Genomic DNA, 16,944 nt, shown 5'->3' with positions numbered 1-16,944 from the left:
CATCACAGCTGCATGGACTCCAGCCAACTCAAACTGTACCTTAGCACTTCACTGCTTAGGACTTTGCTGCACTTTCAATTTGACAAGACTTCTTAATGTAGATAACTGATCAGGCAGACTGAAACTTCAAACTGGTAACACCAGCGCTTCACACTTCACTACTTTATCCTTAACAAGGCTGATTTCTCTAAAATCAGCACAGCAAACCTTATGGAACTGCAATCACTCTCATTACCTCTGGCTTAATTTACAATGCCTTGTTTGGAGGAATAGAGCAAGCTCCACCTGCTCTTTGATTTGGATGTATTTTGCCCACCATTCCTAGATAACATTTATGGAACATTTTACATATTGCTGCTGCTTTGTTCATAATAAGGCTCTTTTATTTTATAAGCTTGAATTAAGAAGAAAGCTCCTCCACTGCTGACTCAGCCTCCAAAGCTGCACTTTATATATGTCAAAAAACATATATAAATTTATAAGGTGAACAATGGTTGTATTTAAGTACTGATTTGGTAATCATGAACTTCACTGGCAGTATCCTTTGGAAACTAAATCCATAAATTTTATTAGTATTAAATATTTCTAATGGGAGTTGACAAATACTTGAACTGAGTTGCTTTTTCTCCACACTTGGCAAAAGGGACAAAAATTCTTATTACACAATGAGAAATGCATTAATACTAAACCCCATTCATCTCAATTTTGTACAAATATAATTTAAGACCTTTTACAACCATTGGTGAAATTACAATGTGCTGTGGGGAAGTTGCAAAAATTTTATGAGAGTAATAAAATTGTCATTGTAATACCATTATAGGGTGCAGTGACAATATAGCTATTTGAATTACCTATTGTCCTTATGCCAGGTTGAAAAAGCTACATGCAGGAATTATAGCATGTAATGGAGACAACTGTTGAAATAAACCAGAGCAGTGAAATCCAGGTCCACTTTAGCTGGCCTAAGACAAATCCTCATTAGAAATCTGGCCTCAGAATAGTCTTCCCACTTGTGTCAACAACAATGAAATTTAAACGGGTGGGCTGTTTTATATTTGTGTCAACAGTAGCACAAAGACCAATTAATTAGCAAAGATGATGTGTAATAAAATAGGGTTGCATCCAACAAAACTGATGTTTTTAGCTTCTGTGACATATTTCCTTGGGTTTGCAGTCAAGGTAATCACGGTGGTCTCCCTTGTTCATAGCCAAAAATCTTCTCAGGTAGCTCATGCTAAACCCATGAAATCTTACCTGGGATTAAAATGGTGTTAACTTTCTAGAGGTGAAAAGTCCTTTCACTGAATAATAGTGTTGCTGGGCTATATCCAGGGAAAGAGCATTGCTTTCTCCCTGCCTGTCCAAGAGACGAACAAAAGGGAAAAGGAGAAGGGAAAACAAGAGAGGCAATTGCAGCCTTGTAAGTTAGCAACGTTTCACTGACTGTGTTCTAGAGAGTAATAAAAGAATTGAAATAGTTCAAGCATCTGCCCTTGGCTGAGGGACTTGTAATTATACACTACAGACTCCAGTCCCTTGGAACAACTGTCTTTGATTCCTATCTCTTCTTTTATTACAGCTGAAATACAAAACTCCTGATGAAACCATTACATTTCCATGTGAAATTCACAACTATAAGGGGAAACCTCTGCAAAGTGGCCAGACTTTCGAAGGGGGGGCAGAAACATATGGGCAAAGGTTGTAAAGTTCCCTTCTAAGTTTCAAAGGTCCAACCATTTGGGGCAGCCTGCTCTGGAGTTTGGAGTTTATTCTCTCCTCCTTTCAGTAACGGAGAGTAAGAAAGTTAATTTTATTTCCCGTTTATCAAGAGTTATCATATTGTGAAACCCTGCAGTTCAGGTGATTGTTCTCCTTAAAATCACTGACTGCTTAGTCCTCACCTGAATTATGAGATCTGTGGCAAAATCTCCCAGTAAACATTTCCAAACACCCAGAGCCTCAGTGAGAGCTACTATGCTTTTAATACCTCTTTGTGTTCTAACTTCAGATGACACCCTCCCACAGGTGAGAAAGACTTATAAACATTGCTAGGACCCTAAAGCAACAACTGGAGCTTGCTCTGTCTGCCTAACTCTTCCCTGGAGGAGGTGGGAAGGGATGGGAGATGCTAGCCAGTGCTTAGCCCCTCTTTCTAAGCAGGAATTCACATTCATCCGCTCTGAAATCCCCAGAAGGGTGCACAGCAAGTGGGAATCCTGGAAAGCAGGCCCTGGTCAATGAGCATCCCATTCTGGGTCCTCCTGGAGGCAGGACCTAGAGGACTTCACCAGTAACTTAGTGCTGCTGTCTCTGCTGTGCCCAAGCTGGAGGTGACAGTGCCAGTACCAATGCTCACAGGGAAAGCCACCACTTCACTGGCCACAGGCAAAACATCTAAGCGGTTGCCCCCTTGCCCATACACACACGCTTGATACTTTACTGAAAGCAACTTCAGAGAACACCTTTCTGTGTTCAGATAGCCTAAGCCTGCCCCCTCAGCTAGGGAAGCTGTTCAGCAGCCTGAGCTTCCCGTCATGCTCATTCCCATGTTTCACACGTTGCCAAGAGGCAAGAAGGTATTTCCCTACACTGCAACCTTTTATTTTCTGTTCTTTTTACTCAGACTAATATGTCTTCTTGGTAACCACAGTATAATAAATTTCATAGAGCATGACCGGCATACTTACTTGATATTATTCATTTGCAGTCATTTATTTTTTCCAGCTCCTCTTCCCCTCCCGGTCCCCTCTCCCCAGCGCTCACTCTGTGGAATGATAATAATACACACGGAGCGCCGGCTGGCTGAGAAGGGCTTAAAAACAACAAGTAAGAGGATCTTTCTGTGCTCACACCTGTTTTAAGATTTGTTATCCTTAAAAAGGAAAGCTGTAGGGATTCACTCTCTTTCTTCCTTGTAGACCCCAGTGGAATATACCATTAAACCACAGGGAGGAGAGAAAGCCTTCAGTGCACTTAAATATACTTATGTCAAATCCATCTCATTCTTCCTGCCTTCTTTCCTCAATCTAGCCACCGTTCCCAAGGGCTGGAGAACATTACAACCCATTCACTTTATATGAATGGGCACAGACAGACTTTTTCACCATTTCGATATGTCTACATTTGCAGGCATATCCTGTAGGCCAACTGAAACAGCCTTAATTTCAATTTACTGTCTCCCTGAGGAACATGCCATTCTCCTGAAAGTGGAAAAAAACCCTCAATGGCCATTCCCTGCCCCCCCCTTCCCTCCACCTCAAGTCAGGATCTGAACTGGAGGGAAAATTTCTCCCAAGATTAATGGACTGCAGTTCTGATGCTTATAACAGGGCACATGATCTTTATTAAACAAGTAATGAACAACTTTCACCAAAGCACTGTATTTGGAAGGTGCTCAGTGTTACTCTACATGACTCATCTAAATCCTTTTCCAAGTCCCTGTAGAATGGTGTTATATTAAGAAAAAGAACTCATTCCTTAGTGGTCATTTAACTCTGCCTTGTTTTTCAGTGGTGCTATCAGTAATGACAAAACCAACACTAACAAAAAAGCAGCCAAGATCTCCATTTGCTGACTTCAGATGCATAAAAGTGAGATGCTCCCACCTTCTAAGGGGTTAGCTTTTAGGACAACAAACCATAAACAAAATAGATAGCAAATAAAGATACGATGAATAGCGGGAGTATGGAAAAGCACCAGTACCACTTGCCAGCCCTTTGTGGTCACAGCTTTGATGTAGAGCAAACCAGCATGTAGAAATCTGGATTTAGGAGAGGGATATGTGTTTCTGTGCAGAAACACCAATGCCTTACTGTCATTCAGACTCTGCTGGTGCCTACTATTGCAGGATTTTACTGGGCCTTTGGTAATTGTCTGGAAAAACTGCCAACATAGAAGTCAATGGGTAGTATTGCTGCGGTGCATAGCTCTACAAGATTATAGTTAGCAATTTATCATATAATAGCCACAATACAAACCCAGTTATATCTCCCAGGGCTGTAAATACCATGATATTCCAGCAGGCTTCTTAGGAAAGTATCAGACACTAGTACTGCCAAACAGTGATTCATGTTATTACACTGAAACAGTTTTAGCTTTGCTGATGTATTGCTGAATACTTAATGTTTTCTGTGCAGTCTCTTTTGGGAGGATGATAGTTCATAGATTGATGGGCCTGGTCTAAGTTATCCAAGTGGCCTGATGCTGTAAGTTTGTTCACAGAAGTACTGCATTTAAGGCAGCTCTTTCTGGTGTGCTCGCATTTAAGATGTCCAATTATCAGCAGCCATGTGTGGGCATAAAGGGATCTTCTGGTCAAAAAAAGTCAAGGCGATTTGGGCTGCACCAGAACTGTCATCTCAGCTTCCCGCAGACCAGCAAATCACAATGACAATAGCCACCACTGTTTTGGAGGCTGAAGATGTCCTTTATTTCTGTTGTAGGCAAACGTTTTATTTATTTTAGCTACATTGCAATTAAAAAGAGCAGCAAATCAAGAAGTGGTTAGAGTGAAGGCACAAAAGAATCGGCCTCAGTGGAGAAATAAGTTTTGCTTCCCACAGTTGCGAACAGTCTCTGCGTAGCAAATTGGATGTCTTTTCAAGATTGCAAATGACTCCAGAAAAAACAAAGTCCCAAATGCAACTTGAAGGCCAGAGTTAATGCTGCTGTATGTGGCCATGACTAAGAAAGGAAGACAGCAGTCTCAGATAGTACTTTCCCCTCTGAAAATGCCCATCTTTAGATCTGTGGGTTGTCCCATTATCATGTAATAAAATAGTAAATCTTTCCAGAGAGTATCCAGGGAAATTCTTAGACATATCCATATTCAGGATATGGCACGAGGCTGTCGTTTAACCAAATTAATAAATACTTTACAGCAAGCCATGAAAAGTCTTTGGAGTCATTACTCTAAAGGTTTGTTCTGGTCATTGCTTCTGCGTTAGTATCACACCATAGTTCCCTTGCAATCACAGATGCTTGCATAAAAGAAACATTATGCTGAGACTAATGCTTTTCATACTTAGGAAATCTTTTTCTTATTAGTAGCAAGCAATGACGAGAGTACCCCTCTCCCATTTTCCGCTGACTGTACGAGTGTCCTAGATTGTGGTTTTTTGAAGAGAAATAGAGTTAAAGAAAGGATAAAGCCTGACCTGCAATATGTCAGAGGCAACTTTCAATGCTGCTTTTGCTCAGTTTGGGTTTGTTAAGGGGTGGAAGAGTTGGGGGCTGCACTTGAGAACTGCACAAGGAATGCCACCGTATCTCACAGCTATGTTTGGTGACCTGGGTCAGAGCTGCCCTTTGCAGCCTTCTGCTGGTAGATCAAGGTGATGTAGGGCTCCTGCAAAGGTGTGTATTGAACATGTGAGTACAGCTATTTAACCTACACAGCCAGACTTTCCAATGAAGTGTAAAACATTTGTGATTATTAATTGACCCAGATTTTACATTAATTGTCTTCATTCTTAACTGAGAGAAGCCCATTTTTCAAACACCAAGAACAAAACCTGTTAAACCTCAATTAGGATGCAGCAGGGAAGGTGTAGATGACCTGGAGTAATTACAGGGCAATGGCTGACAGGTGAGTTCCTGTATTTTCAGCCAGAGCAGGTGATTTTGAAACCAAACCTCCAGCTGGGCAGCACATTTGCTCCACAGAGGCTGCCCAGGATGGCCTTTTCCCACTGATAGCTCTCTGTGGTTTGCTGCACATGAACATGACATGACATGGAGCTGCTGGAGCAAGTCCAGAGGAGGCCACGAGGATGATAAGGGGACTGGAGCACCTCCCGTATGAAGACAGGCTGAAAAAGTTGGGGCTGTTCAGCCTGGAGAAGAGAAGCTGCTTGGAGACCTCAGAGCAGCTTCCAGTCTCTGAAGGGGGCCTACAAGGATGGCAGAGCGGGATTCTTTATCAGGGACTAGAGTGATAGGACAAGGGGTGATGGGTTCAAACTGAAACCAGCAGAGATTTAGGTTAGATATAAGGAAGAAGTTCTTAACTGTGAGAGTGGTGAGGCACTGCAACAGGTTGCCCAAGGAAGCTGGCAGTGTTCAAGGCCAGGTTGGACAGAGCCTTCAGCAACCTGGTCTAGTGGAAGGTGTCCTTGCCCATGGCATGGGGTTGGAACTAGATAATCTGTAAGGTCCCTTGCAACCCAAATCATTCTATGATTCATGAAGCAAATATTGATACCTGGAAAAAACAGGTAAGCTCTCATGCATGTTACATTGCAGCTCATCACATGCTAGAGGACTAGTGATAATGTACACTCTGACACCCTAACCTAGTGCTTTCAGGTGGCTCTGTTGCGAGCTTGGATAGCCTTTTTTCGTATTATCCATTTCACATTCAGAAAAGTGAAGCTTAGGGTAAGGGACAAACTTGCTCAAGTTCACCTGGCAAAGGACAGGTTATAGAATACGTCTTGTATACTGCCTGGTCTCTACAGCCAATACAAACATATTCATGTACATTTAAAGAGAAAGGATCCTGTGAGCAGAGCTGGACCTACAGACTTTTCTTAAACATACACTCAAAGAAGAAATCATTTTCAGAGAGGAAACCATGCACCTGGAAAACGTACTCAGTTTTAATGGATATTAATGTCTTGTAAAAACAAAACAAAGCCTGGAACTTGATAATTTGCCTAAAAATAAAGACCATTTTGTTTCTAGTGTTAAACCAGAATTAAATTATCCAGCACAAGTTTGATACTCCTAAACAGAAGTGTTTTGTATCTCATGCACAGACAATAAATTAGGTAAGGCAGCATGGTGCAGTGGATGGAAGGGAGGAGGAAACACGGGGTAAAGGTGAGCACGCAAAGAACGTCACCAACACTGGCTCCTGAATGAAAGGTGAAAGACCCAGGTATTGGAGGGCATATGGAAAATATGGGAATGCAGTTCCATCTGCAGATACTGTTTCTTTTCATGGTTCTCACCGCTTGACCTCTTTTTCCCATTAGTTCCCCAGTGATGGGATCAAGGTGAATTACTCTGGATGGGTGAGTCTCAATAGAGCAAACACAGCTGCTGGTGGAGAGAGCTGCTTGGAGACACTACATGGAGAAAGCAGGAGGCAAAGGCTTTTCTATGCCAGCCTTGAAAAAGGTACTTCTCCTTTTCTCTCTCCAAGGCTTTGTTACCGTCCCAATGCAGTCAATGATTATTTCCTTCTTAAGTAGGAGAATTGAGCTTCTGGAGGGCAATGGCTCCTGACCTGGTTTCTTCTCCTGTTATATTAGGCACTAAGCCTGAACAGCTTCTCTTCTGCAGGCTTAAATGTAGCTGACTTATATTCCCTTCAGAACAATCTTCCCAGCCTTTATACTTCTTTCCCATCAGACTGTTCAGACAAAGCAGCAGCTCACACTGTGCTCAGCATTGCTGAGGTGGAAGGAGTCTGCTCCACCCAAAAAGTGGGTTTGGGTCTGTGGTGGAGGTGGAAGACCTTTCTAGGAAACTGAGACTGCGTTGCTTTGCCTTTTACAAGAATAAGGGTGGGCTTCTGCTGTACATGTAGCCAGCTAGAGTGTACTGAGGCTTTTTTCAAGTCTCCCATGTTTGTTCCAGCAGTTGAGTTATATGCATATTTTGCTATGCACATAATACGTAGCTTGGCAAGCAAAAGATAGGAAGGGTAAATGATGGTATGTTTACCTTAGCTCATGGGGATGTCTTAGTGGTTTAACCTTCAAATGTGGTGTGCCTAACTTTTCTCTAACCACAGGTCTAAGTCCCAGCTGGGCTGACTCAGCCTTTATCTTCCTCGAGATAAATTCAGTCCCATTCACTTCACAGTGGGTGGGTGTTTGAGAAGAAGCCTTAAAAATGAGAGTTTTGTCTGGTCTGGGTGGACCTTAATGATCCCTTAGCACTTTTCATGAGAAAAACATTGGTTATGGGCCATTCTCTGCTGCAGCAGTGTGCTGGGAGTGCAAAGAAAAGGCTCTATGATGCTGAAAGCACAGATGCTAGTGCTGTGGTGTCGAAGCAAACATGGTGGTGCTGTAAGCCAAGCCTTCTGAACTCCTTGGGCATACTGGGTACGCACCAAAAGAGCTGGGATTTGGGGTATCTGGCTGACTAGAAGGTCTTGTACAGCTCACTGAAGTAGCATTGGATAACAAGTGCTTTTCACTATCTGGGAGATTTAATCGTACTGTGGAACAGGGAACAAAAACATTCACATGTTTGCATTCAAAGCAGAAGACAAGGAGTAGTAGATCTGTTAGTAAGGCATTGCACAGGGATGGGAGGGGCTGACATGTCAGAGCTCACTCTGGGCATATGGGAAATAAGGATATCTCTTGTTCTGTGAGTGACTGCAGATAAAGATTCCATCATGTTCCTAAAAATCCTTTCCAATTATATCTCTATCAAGACCAGCGTATTCCTGCAAAATAATCCTTTAGGCAAATCACTGTTTAAAAAACCCCAAACCAACCCCCAAAATCTCAATTAGGTCTACTTTCCTGGCAGCATAGGCACAGAAATGCTGTAATTAACACAGCATCAGGTTTCTTCCATAAGCTGCAAAGGTAGCAGCCCTTACCCATATGTCACAGGCTTGGGCAAGCAGGTTAAACAAAACGAAATAACTCTGCACAGTTTTGTCAGAGCTCAAACAATTTCTGAAACCAGTTAAAAATAAAACAGGTTTTCAGTTTCATTTTTCCCTCAGTACATCCTTCAAGGCTTGAATGCCTCTGTTCTTCCAGGGCTAGAGGCACCACGATAATACAAGAGAGACTAATGGCTTTGTATTTCTGGCCAAAGAGGAAGGAATGGAAAGACCATGAAAGATGACCAGTTTGCCTGAGATCTCTATCCGTTCTACAGGCACAGGTGTTTTGGTTTAGCATCTGAAATGTTGGATCCTGAAGCAAAGCAAAAGCAACTTCCAACCTCTAGGGAGGAACCCATAATTAGTACAAAGAATGGACAGTGCTGGCGGGTCGTATGGGCCTTGCTGAGCTATATTTCCAGAAGAAGGCATTTGTTAGTGTAGTCAACACACTGTTGATAAGGTAAGCATATTTCAAGCATTTAGGCTTAAATAGACACATTGATGGATGTGCTGTAGGTGGAACATAACTTTCCAGTGTACTGAATCTCTGAAAGTGTTTTCTATTCTAGCAGGCAGATCTGTGCAAAATGTTATGAAATAAAATACTGTGAAAATGTTGAGATGATTTGGATGCATCATAATAAAAGCTTGAAATCAATAGTATTGTCCAGTCAAAGTCAGGGAATTTTCTCGTTAGCTTCCACATGGCCTATTATACCATGGAAGATTTCTTTCAGCTCTCCCTGGTATGGTAAGGGGATTGAAAAGTATTACTTGCATGTGAAGTGAGTTGAGAGTGTGCACAAAAGCGCTGCAGAAGTGCTAACTAGTATTATCAGCTGTGAAAAGATATCCTTATTATCAGCAGACACTCTTCAACAGTCCTACTCTTGTGTGCATCTGCAGCCAAGAGTGAGCTCATTTTATACTGCAGCAGCCAAAGCAATAGGTTGGGTTGCTTAATATTAAAATGCATTAGGGGTTAGTAAGCAACTGTGTAACATTTTTATATTTCTTTAACTTAGGAGGGACATGGCTCAGTACACAGTTAAGTAAATCTATAAACATGTAATATTACTAGGTTCTGTTGTCCAAGTCTATTTTATACTCTGAAGAGCTTAGCAATATAACTATTTTAATTTAGAAAATGCTTCTTCAGATAAAAAGTGAGAATGAAACCAATAAACTTTTTCTTACTTTAACTTCAGGGTCCAACTGAGCCATTCACATGCTCACCTGCACTGTGGGAGCTGGCAGAAGTCTGGTATAACTTTACAATGGCTATATTTATCTCACCCATATCTGGCTTAACAATTCTAGGACTGACGTATTCCAGACACAACTGCAAGTAGAACTGTATGTATGCATACATAAAAAAGCATGAGACTTGGAAGCCTTGACCTAAATCGAAGGAACAGAGTGAGGAGGAAGAGGAGGTGCTGGCAGCAGTGTGTACCTTGGCTCAGTGATGAGAATCCCCTTTCGTGTCAGGCAGACTACACACCAGTAACAGCTGGCAGAGCACCTTTAGTTCAGGCAACCTGTGCTCCTTAACAGAAAGACCTCCTCATATTATGATGTTCTTGGAAACTGTGCGTGCAGAATAACATCAGTCCTCATTCCTTGGAGTCCTCATTTCAGTAAAAGCCAAAAGCACCAGAAAAAGAGAGCCTAAAATTTGTTAGTAGCTCTGTAGAGAGAAGGAGATGAATAAAACCCCAGAAATGAACCCCCTCAAGCTTCAGGATATTTGAAATTCAAAGTTGAATGTTGTAGTCTGTCCTGAGCAATGCAGCAACGTCTTGCTGTGTAAGGATCATAAAAAAGAACCTCATGCTGGGTAAAGTGTAACCTTAGTCAGCTGGCTCTTGAAGAAGTCATTAAGTAGATTAAAACTTAATTTAGGATGAATTCATGAGAGATCGCAACCATCCGAAAAGGAGCTGAGCATTGAGCACAGCACTTCTTTGGTGGTGTCTCTCCTAAATGCATGTGACTTGAGACATGAACACTGGTTCTCCTGTAGTAACTGCCACAGAATGTTTCAACTCCCCTTTAAATTTTGAATGATAGGAAATACCATGTTATTTGACCTTCTATTTTGTCTCCCAGAAAAGCCAGGTTTAAAAAACCCCAAACAGGTACAAGAAGAAAATGCAAGCGGAAAGGCTGCATTTGTGCTTTGAGAAGGTGAACAAAATCAAATACATTCAGGAGTCTTTAAGACGTAAACTGATATGATGAGAGATATTTTCCTGGAAACAAGTCCCTAGCTAGCAATGGTGGCTTCCAAGCTGACAGGAGGCTTCTGAAATAGACACATCTCTCTTGGAGCTATCCTATAATTTGTAATACACCTTTTGCCTTCACCCTGCAGTAGAAGAGGCTGCAGCCTTGTTCTCATTTACTGTGGCAGGATCTTCAATCTTCAACTGATACAAAAAAAAGCCAACAGAGCTGTGCTGCTTTACAGCAGAGAAGGCTCTGGTCTATTAACAACAGCAAAGATAAGGTGAAAATCCAGTCTAAATGAAAGTGATGTAATGATCAAAAGGAGCAGACCTTAATCACCATTCCTCTACTGACTCAATGGTTTAAGTCCTTTTCCAGTGTCCTTCCAATGCACAATATCCAGCTATCTAAAGCCCTTTTGCACAATCACTGCTTCTCAGTCAGGCGAGGTTTCTGTCTTGTCGGCGGGCAGGTAAACTGAGGCATGAACAGGTGAAATAGGGATTTGGAATTGCCTTGGTGGTCAGGGGCTGACTTGGGTAGAAAGCCAGACAAGCTGGATGGATTACTAACTTTTGTCTTTTTAATATTGGGTAATATTAATAAAAAGGAAAAACAGCAGCAAGCTTGGCTTAAATGAAGAGTTATTGATTTGGTCCCAGAGCATATTTAAATATTTTATTGCACAGATGGAGCCCCTACAACTTGCTTTCCCTTCATTTCATAAAGGCCCTGTTTTACAAGGATACTTGCTGCCCCTTGGGAGAGCTGGATCCTGTTTCCTCTCCATTTATGTGTTTCCTGGGGGGGGAGGGTTGGGCTCAGGTAAGGAGAATCAATTACTCAAGTGCAGGACAGAGCAGCTTTCCCTTATGCAGGGGCTGAGGCTGCTGCCTTTGCTGTTCTCCCACTTAGAACCTTCAGGGCATGGCTCTCCGAGGGGTGTTTGTCTGGCTGAGATCTCCCTCCTGCCTGCGTGATGCCAGCTGTATCCCAGGGGAACCCGCTGCCACCTTCCAGAGGGGTCTTGGTTAAAAATAGACTTGCTAAAAGTTTTGCACCCAAGACTCATCCCTCTTGGGCATTTCTACTTAGTGTAGCTGTGTTTCTGTCCCACCTAAAGGCAGGGTGGGAGATTGCAGGGGGAATTACCACCTTGCTTATCCTAAGGTTTTCCTAATAGTAATTGCTCAGCTTTTTGGAACCTGAGATGTCTACTAAAAAGCAGAGTGCAAAAGGACCCTCCTTCCTTCACCAAATGAGAATTTTTAATGATTTCTATGAAAAGAGAGCTCACAGCCTGAAATGGATGGGCTCTACAGACAGAGCAAGACACACGGAGAGCGATAAGCTCTAGCTGGCTTGCGTAAGACAGTGAATTTGGAAAGCTCTCCCCCTAGCTTCTAGATAAGAGGTTTCCTCTCAAAGGCAGTGACAAACACCAACTAGCCAAATTGCAGCTTTCTGCCTAGCAGCATATCATTTATAATGGCAAGCAGCAGACGGAAACTCTTCCAGCAGGCATCACTGCTAAACACACTGCATGTCTCATGACCAACAGGGAATGAAAAGTCTGGATAGAAGTCATTTAAATAAATAACAATTAAAAAAAAAAAAAAGCAGAACCATTTAAGGATTTCAAAAACCCACAGACCAATAAAACTTCCTTATGATTTGACTGATTTGTAACAGTAGAATTTCTGCAGCTCTGCAGCCCCATAACAGAAGTTCATAAAGTACTGACAAGTGACTTGCTAGGAGCACAATCCAGCAGGAACAGAAAGACAACCCATATTTAAGAAACCTCACCAAGAAAAAAAAGCCATCTCAGCAGCCACCAGCAAATTCTGCTTGACAAGGATATAAACTATTAGCCTCTGTTCTGCATTCCAGAGGGCAAAAATAGCTTTTTCTTTCCCTCTAATTCTTCCCTCCTTTTTGGAAAGTAAAGTAGGATGATATTGAAGAAGAGGAGCACCTTTCTTCTGTGTTACTTTATTGCGTATTTCTTGCATAGGATCTTGATCTCATGATTGTGTATATTTCATGCTAGCTTAATCCATTCTGGTTTTCCTTGCACATTCTGGCCCCTCTATAGAGCCTGAGATTATCCTGCTCGAGAAGCAATGGGTTAAATGGCAGAGGTAGTCCAGGTATGCTTGAGCTTTCTGTGCACAGGAGAAGGACTAGATGTTTTCCAAGAGTCTTTCACAACATTATTTTATGTACTACGATATTTGTCAGAAAGTTCTTACTAATAAACAAGACATTTTTATTGTCTCTCCCATTCAAAATGACTAACCATGGGTGGAATAAAGGGTAGAGTGGCCTCCCACTGATAACATTAGACATCTAAGTGTTCAGTGCTGTGAGGCATGGGGTAGGAAGAAGTGGGTAAGCTTCCTCGCTTTGAGGCCAGAGTAAGTGATGGGAAACAAGTAAGCCCATTTAACCTATATTTAAACTTGGCTGCATCACTATTACAAAGTCACCTTTTGATTAAATACCTCCCTCTGGAGAGCAGGACAGATATACCCAGGCTAACTTCATTTCTTTTTAGCCCCCAAATTATGCCTTCATTTTCACACCAGGATAATTTCTTTCTTGTGATGGTTGAGATCCAGTCATCAGGTCCATATGCCCCCAGCAGAGCTCTGCCTTTGTGTGTGGACAGGATCTGTGGTGACAGGGACCACTCATGGTGGCTGTTCACATGCACTGAATAGAACTGGGGCTTTTAGTTAGTGACAGAAGAACTAGTTTGAGTCCAGCATGAACCAGTGTGAACCTTCACCCATCCTTGACACTGACTGCATTAGATACAGCTAGGCTAAATTCAGTGTTTCTGGAGAACAGCAGTACTAGAGTGGTGCCTTGCAGCAGCAGGACCTGTGCAGTATTCTGGAATGGGGAACGTCACAAAACAAAATCCTTTCCCACTCAAACAGATAAGAAAAAAGACAGGGTTTGGAAATGCCTGGACATTCCCAAGAGGCTTTACCCAGAAGTGTATCAAAGTTTGGTTTGGAGTAACAGCTACATGTCATTGAAAAATTGCTTTCTCCCCCCAGATAATTTATAACGTATCCAGGAGCGACCTGTCATCGTGATCTCTGCCTTGAAAGCAAAACAAAAGCAAACAATAAAGAGTTTTGCATGGATTTATGCTGAGTTCCAGCCCTTAATTAAGCTCTCTGGGGGCTGCTGAGTGACCAGTCTGCTCTCAGGGAAGATGGCATCATTCCAGAGCAAGCCCACTGAAATGAAAAGTGTGAGTCTAAATAGAAATGGGGGAGATTATTTCTTGAACTAGGAGAAGACTCCCAATGTCAAAGTCCATTGGAACCCAGAGCACCTTGGTCATATGGAGAGTGATGGACGTTTTGGACTCAGCTGGGCTGAATCTAGCATTGTTATTTGCTCACAGTTCTAATATTTTGCCTGAAGAGAAGTTGAAAGCCACCTATACAAATCTGTTTTCTGGCCCCATATTACTTGTGCAACACAGAGCAATGCAGCAAAGCAGAGTCACCTTAACAAACAGCAAAATTACTGAGAGGAAGAGCTTATACAAACTCCAATTCACCAGTATGAGGAAGATAAGCAGAGACAAACCCCAGTATAGCCCAAGAGCAATGGATGAATTCAACCCTCCGATGGCTCTGCATGCTTCAGATGGCAGCACACAGCTAAGTAGAAGTACTGGTGAAGTACAAGATGTTATTATTAGTTTGAGACATCTACCTTTCACATGCACCCACTTGCGTGATGCCCATGTGCATCGTATATTAAGTTCAAAGGCTTATTTTGGGGGAAACCATTAGCCCTACATTTCCAGGACTGTGGTATGATAGGCTGCATCACAGACATTGAATCTGTGTCTAACCTCATCACTTCAGCAAAAGAGTTAATACTGTTTTCCCCAGTGCCTGGGCAGTGATTGACAGTGCTCAGACTGTCTCACTGGGGCACCTGCAGATAACCACCTGAGATAGATCAGCACAGGAAACCGTTTCCACACAGCGTGAACGTGCAGGTGGTGAGCAATGGAAGGAGCATGATTGTTATCCCTTTTCCAGCTAACTGTTCTGGGCCCTCTGCATGACGTCTGCATAGCTGAAATGTCATCACTCAGCCAGATGTTGAAGTCACATCTATCTAAATCCGGTTGGATATACGGAAAGTATTGTCTATTTTGAAGGGCATTAATCAAGGGGCATTTCTGTGATTAAGGGATTATTACTAAATCGTGCAGCTTCTATTAATAGATCCCTATTAATGCTGCAGGTGTGAGTAGTAACTGCTCTTTGAAGCATTACTTAATCACCCCCTTCACAAATCCCTGTAATCTAGCTCTCATAAAAATACATGGATTATTGATTGAGAGGACCTCTGGGATCCCTAAAATGAGGCTCAGCTCAGATGCCTGCGCAGTGCAGGAGACGCACTGCAGATCGCTCCCTGGAATGTCTGCCAGGTGTTTGCAGTTTCATGCATAGTGTGTCTTGGATATAATAAAAGAGGTGGGGGTGGAGGGGAGGTCATTCCCATCCAGGAAGACCAGGCTCAAGTAAAGGAAGGAGGAGAATGAGGACCATTAGTAATAGCTGAAGAGAGGTTGAAGGTGCAAAGGTTATAGAGTGGGCTACTTCTCCCTCTCTGAGAAACTTGGAATAGTGAAAATAGAGAGCAAGCAGATCAAATGTATGTTAAGCTATCCTCAAAACTAATGCATAGCATGTAGCCAGGTCTGTGACACGCTTGTAAAGCACACAAGCAATTGGGACAAGCCTTTAGAAATATTTCGGGTACAAAATATAGCTAGGAAGGTAAATTAATGTTTAAGAAACACATGAAGAGCCCTAATTAGAAGATGATTCCTCACTGCTCGGTGTTACTATTTAGGATTACATCTGCAAAGACTAATGCTGGTGAGAACTGAGCAGATGAAGCTAAACCACAACCATCCTCCCTGCTTAGCAGACCTTCATAGTTGAGCTCTGCATGGCTCAGATGTGCAGAAGGACTTCAGGGCCACTTAAGCAGGGCTTGAACAGAATGGTGTTGCTTAAAGGTGTGCTAAAGCCGTGCTGTGTGAGCACCTGAGATACTTCAGATGCAAGAGTAAAGCAATATTATCTGCATGGTAATAAGAAAGCCAGTAAGAAATAGACCCCACAGAGCCCCATGCCCACAAGACCACCCTGCCTCCTGAACTGTTCACGTAGCACTGGCTGGGGGACCCCTCCACCGTAACCACTGAGGAGAAGCCTTGCAGAGAGACCCTTGAAATCAAATCACTCTCTTCAAAAAGTACTGGGAGGTGAAGAAAATTTCTTAAGAAGAAGAAAGGACAAGAAGAAAAATCAATCCCTCACAGAACTGCTTGAAAAAGCACCATTTTCCAGGGTGCCACCATCTGTTCTCTGTTATGTGGAATAACCTTGATGTTATTACATTACAGGCTTATTAATATATATACTAGTGTGTTAAATCTCAACCAAATGTAACAAGCACAAGAGAGACATGTAATATCACCGATGGCTGGAACAACAAACACAGTTCAGTAAAGTGCTTCTATGAGGGTGAAGGACTTCTTAAGGTGCTTAAAGGCAAGCACATTCCCAGCAGCTCTGCTGAATGGGCTCATTTTCTTTAGCTAAGGCTCCAAAGTAAAGTTCTCCCACTCCAATTCTCCAGCCTTTCACAGGAAAGGGGTATTAGGGCTTGAAACCTTGTGCATCGCTGAACTGCAGCTGGTTCAGCAGTCTGGTGCCCTATTGGCAGCATAAGGCACTTTGTGGCTTTTGTCTTTCAAGAGGACCAGTCTGAATAAATAAGTACTTTCCATGAGGCAAGGAGCATTGTTGCTCTGCTCAGCACCTGTACCATCTATCTATACCTGAAGGGGAATAGAAAAGACATGAAAGCGCTTTCATGCTGTGCCCTAGTATAATTCTTAGGAGAGTTCAACTCTTCATTTATAAATGTATATATATACATATATATAAAAAAATGACCCACAGAAAAGATGTGTCAGAGCGTGTAACTATCATTCTAATGTTTCTGCTTTTCCTTTTCAGTCCTGATGTGGGATTTTTTTCTCCTGTTCCCTTTCCACTTTTGCCTTG

Source organism: Strigops habroptila, chromosome 10 (assembly GCF_004027225.2).
Source record: "Strigops habroptila isolate Jane chromosome 10, bStrHab1.2.pri, whole genome shotgun sequence".
Classification (NCBI taxonomy): Eukaryota; Metazoa; Chordata; class Aves; order Psittaciformes; family Psittacidae; genus Strigops; species Strigops habroptila.
Note: the sequence above shows the minus strand (reverse complement) of the source record.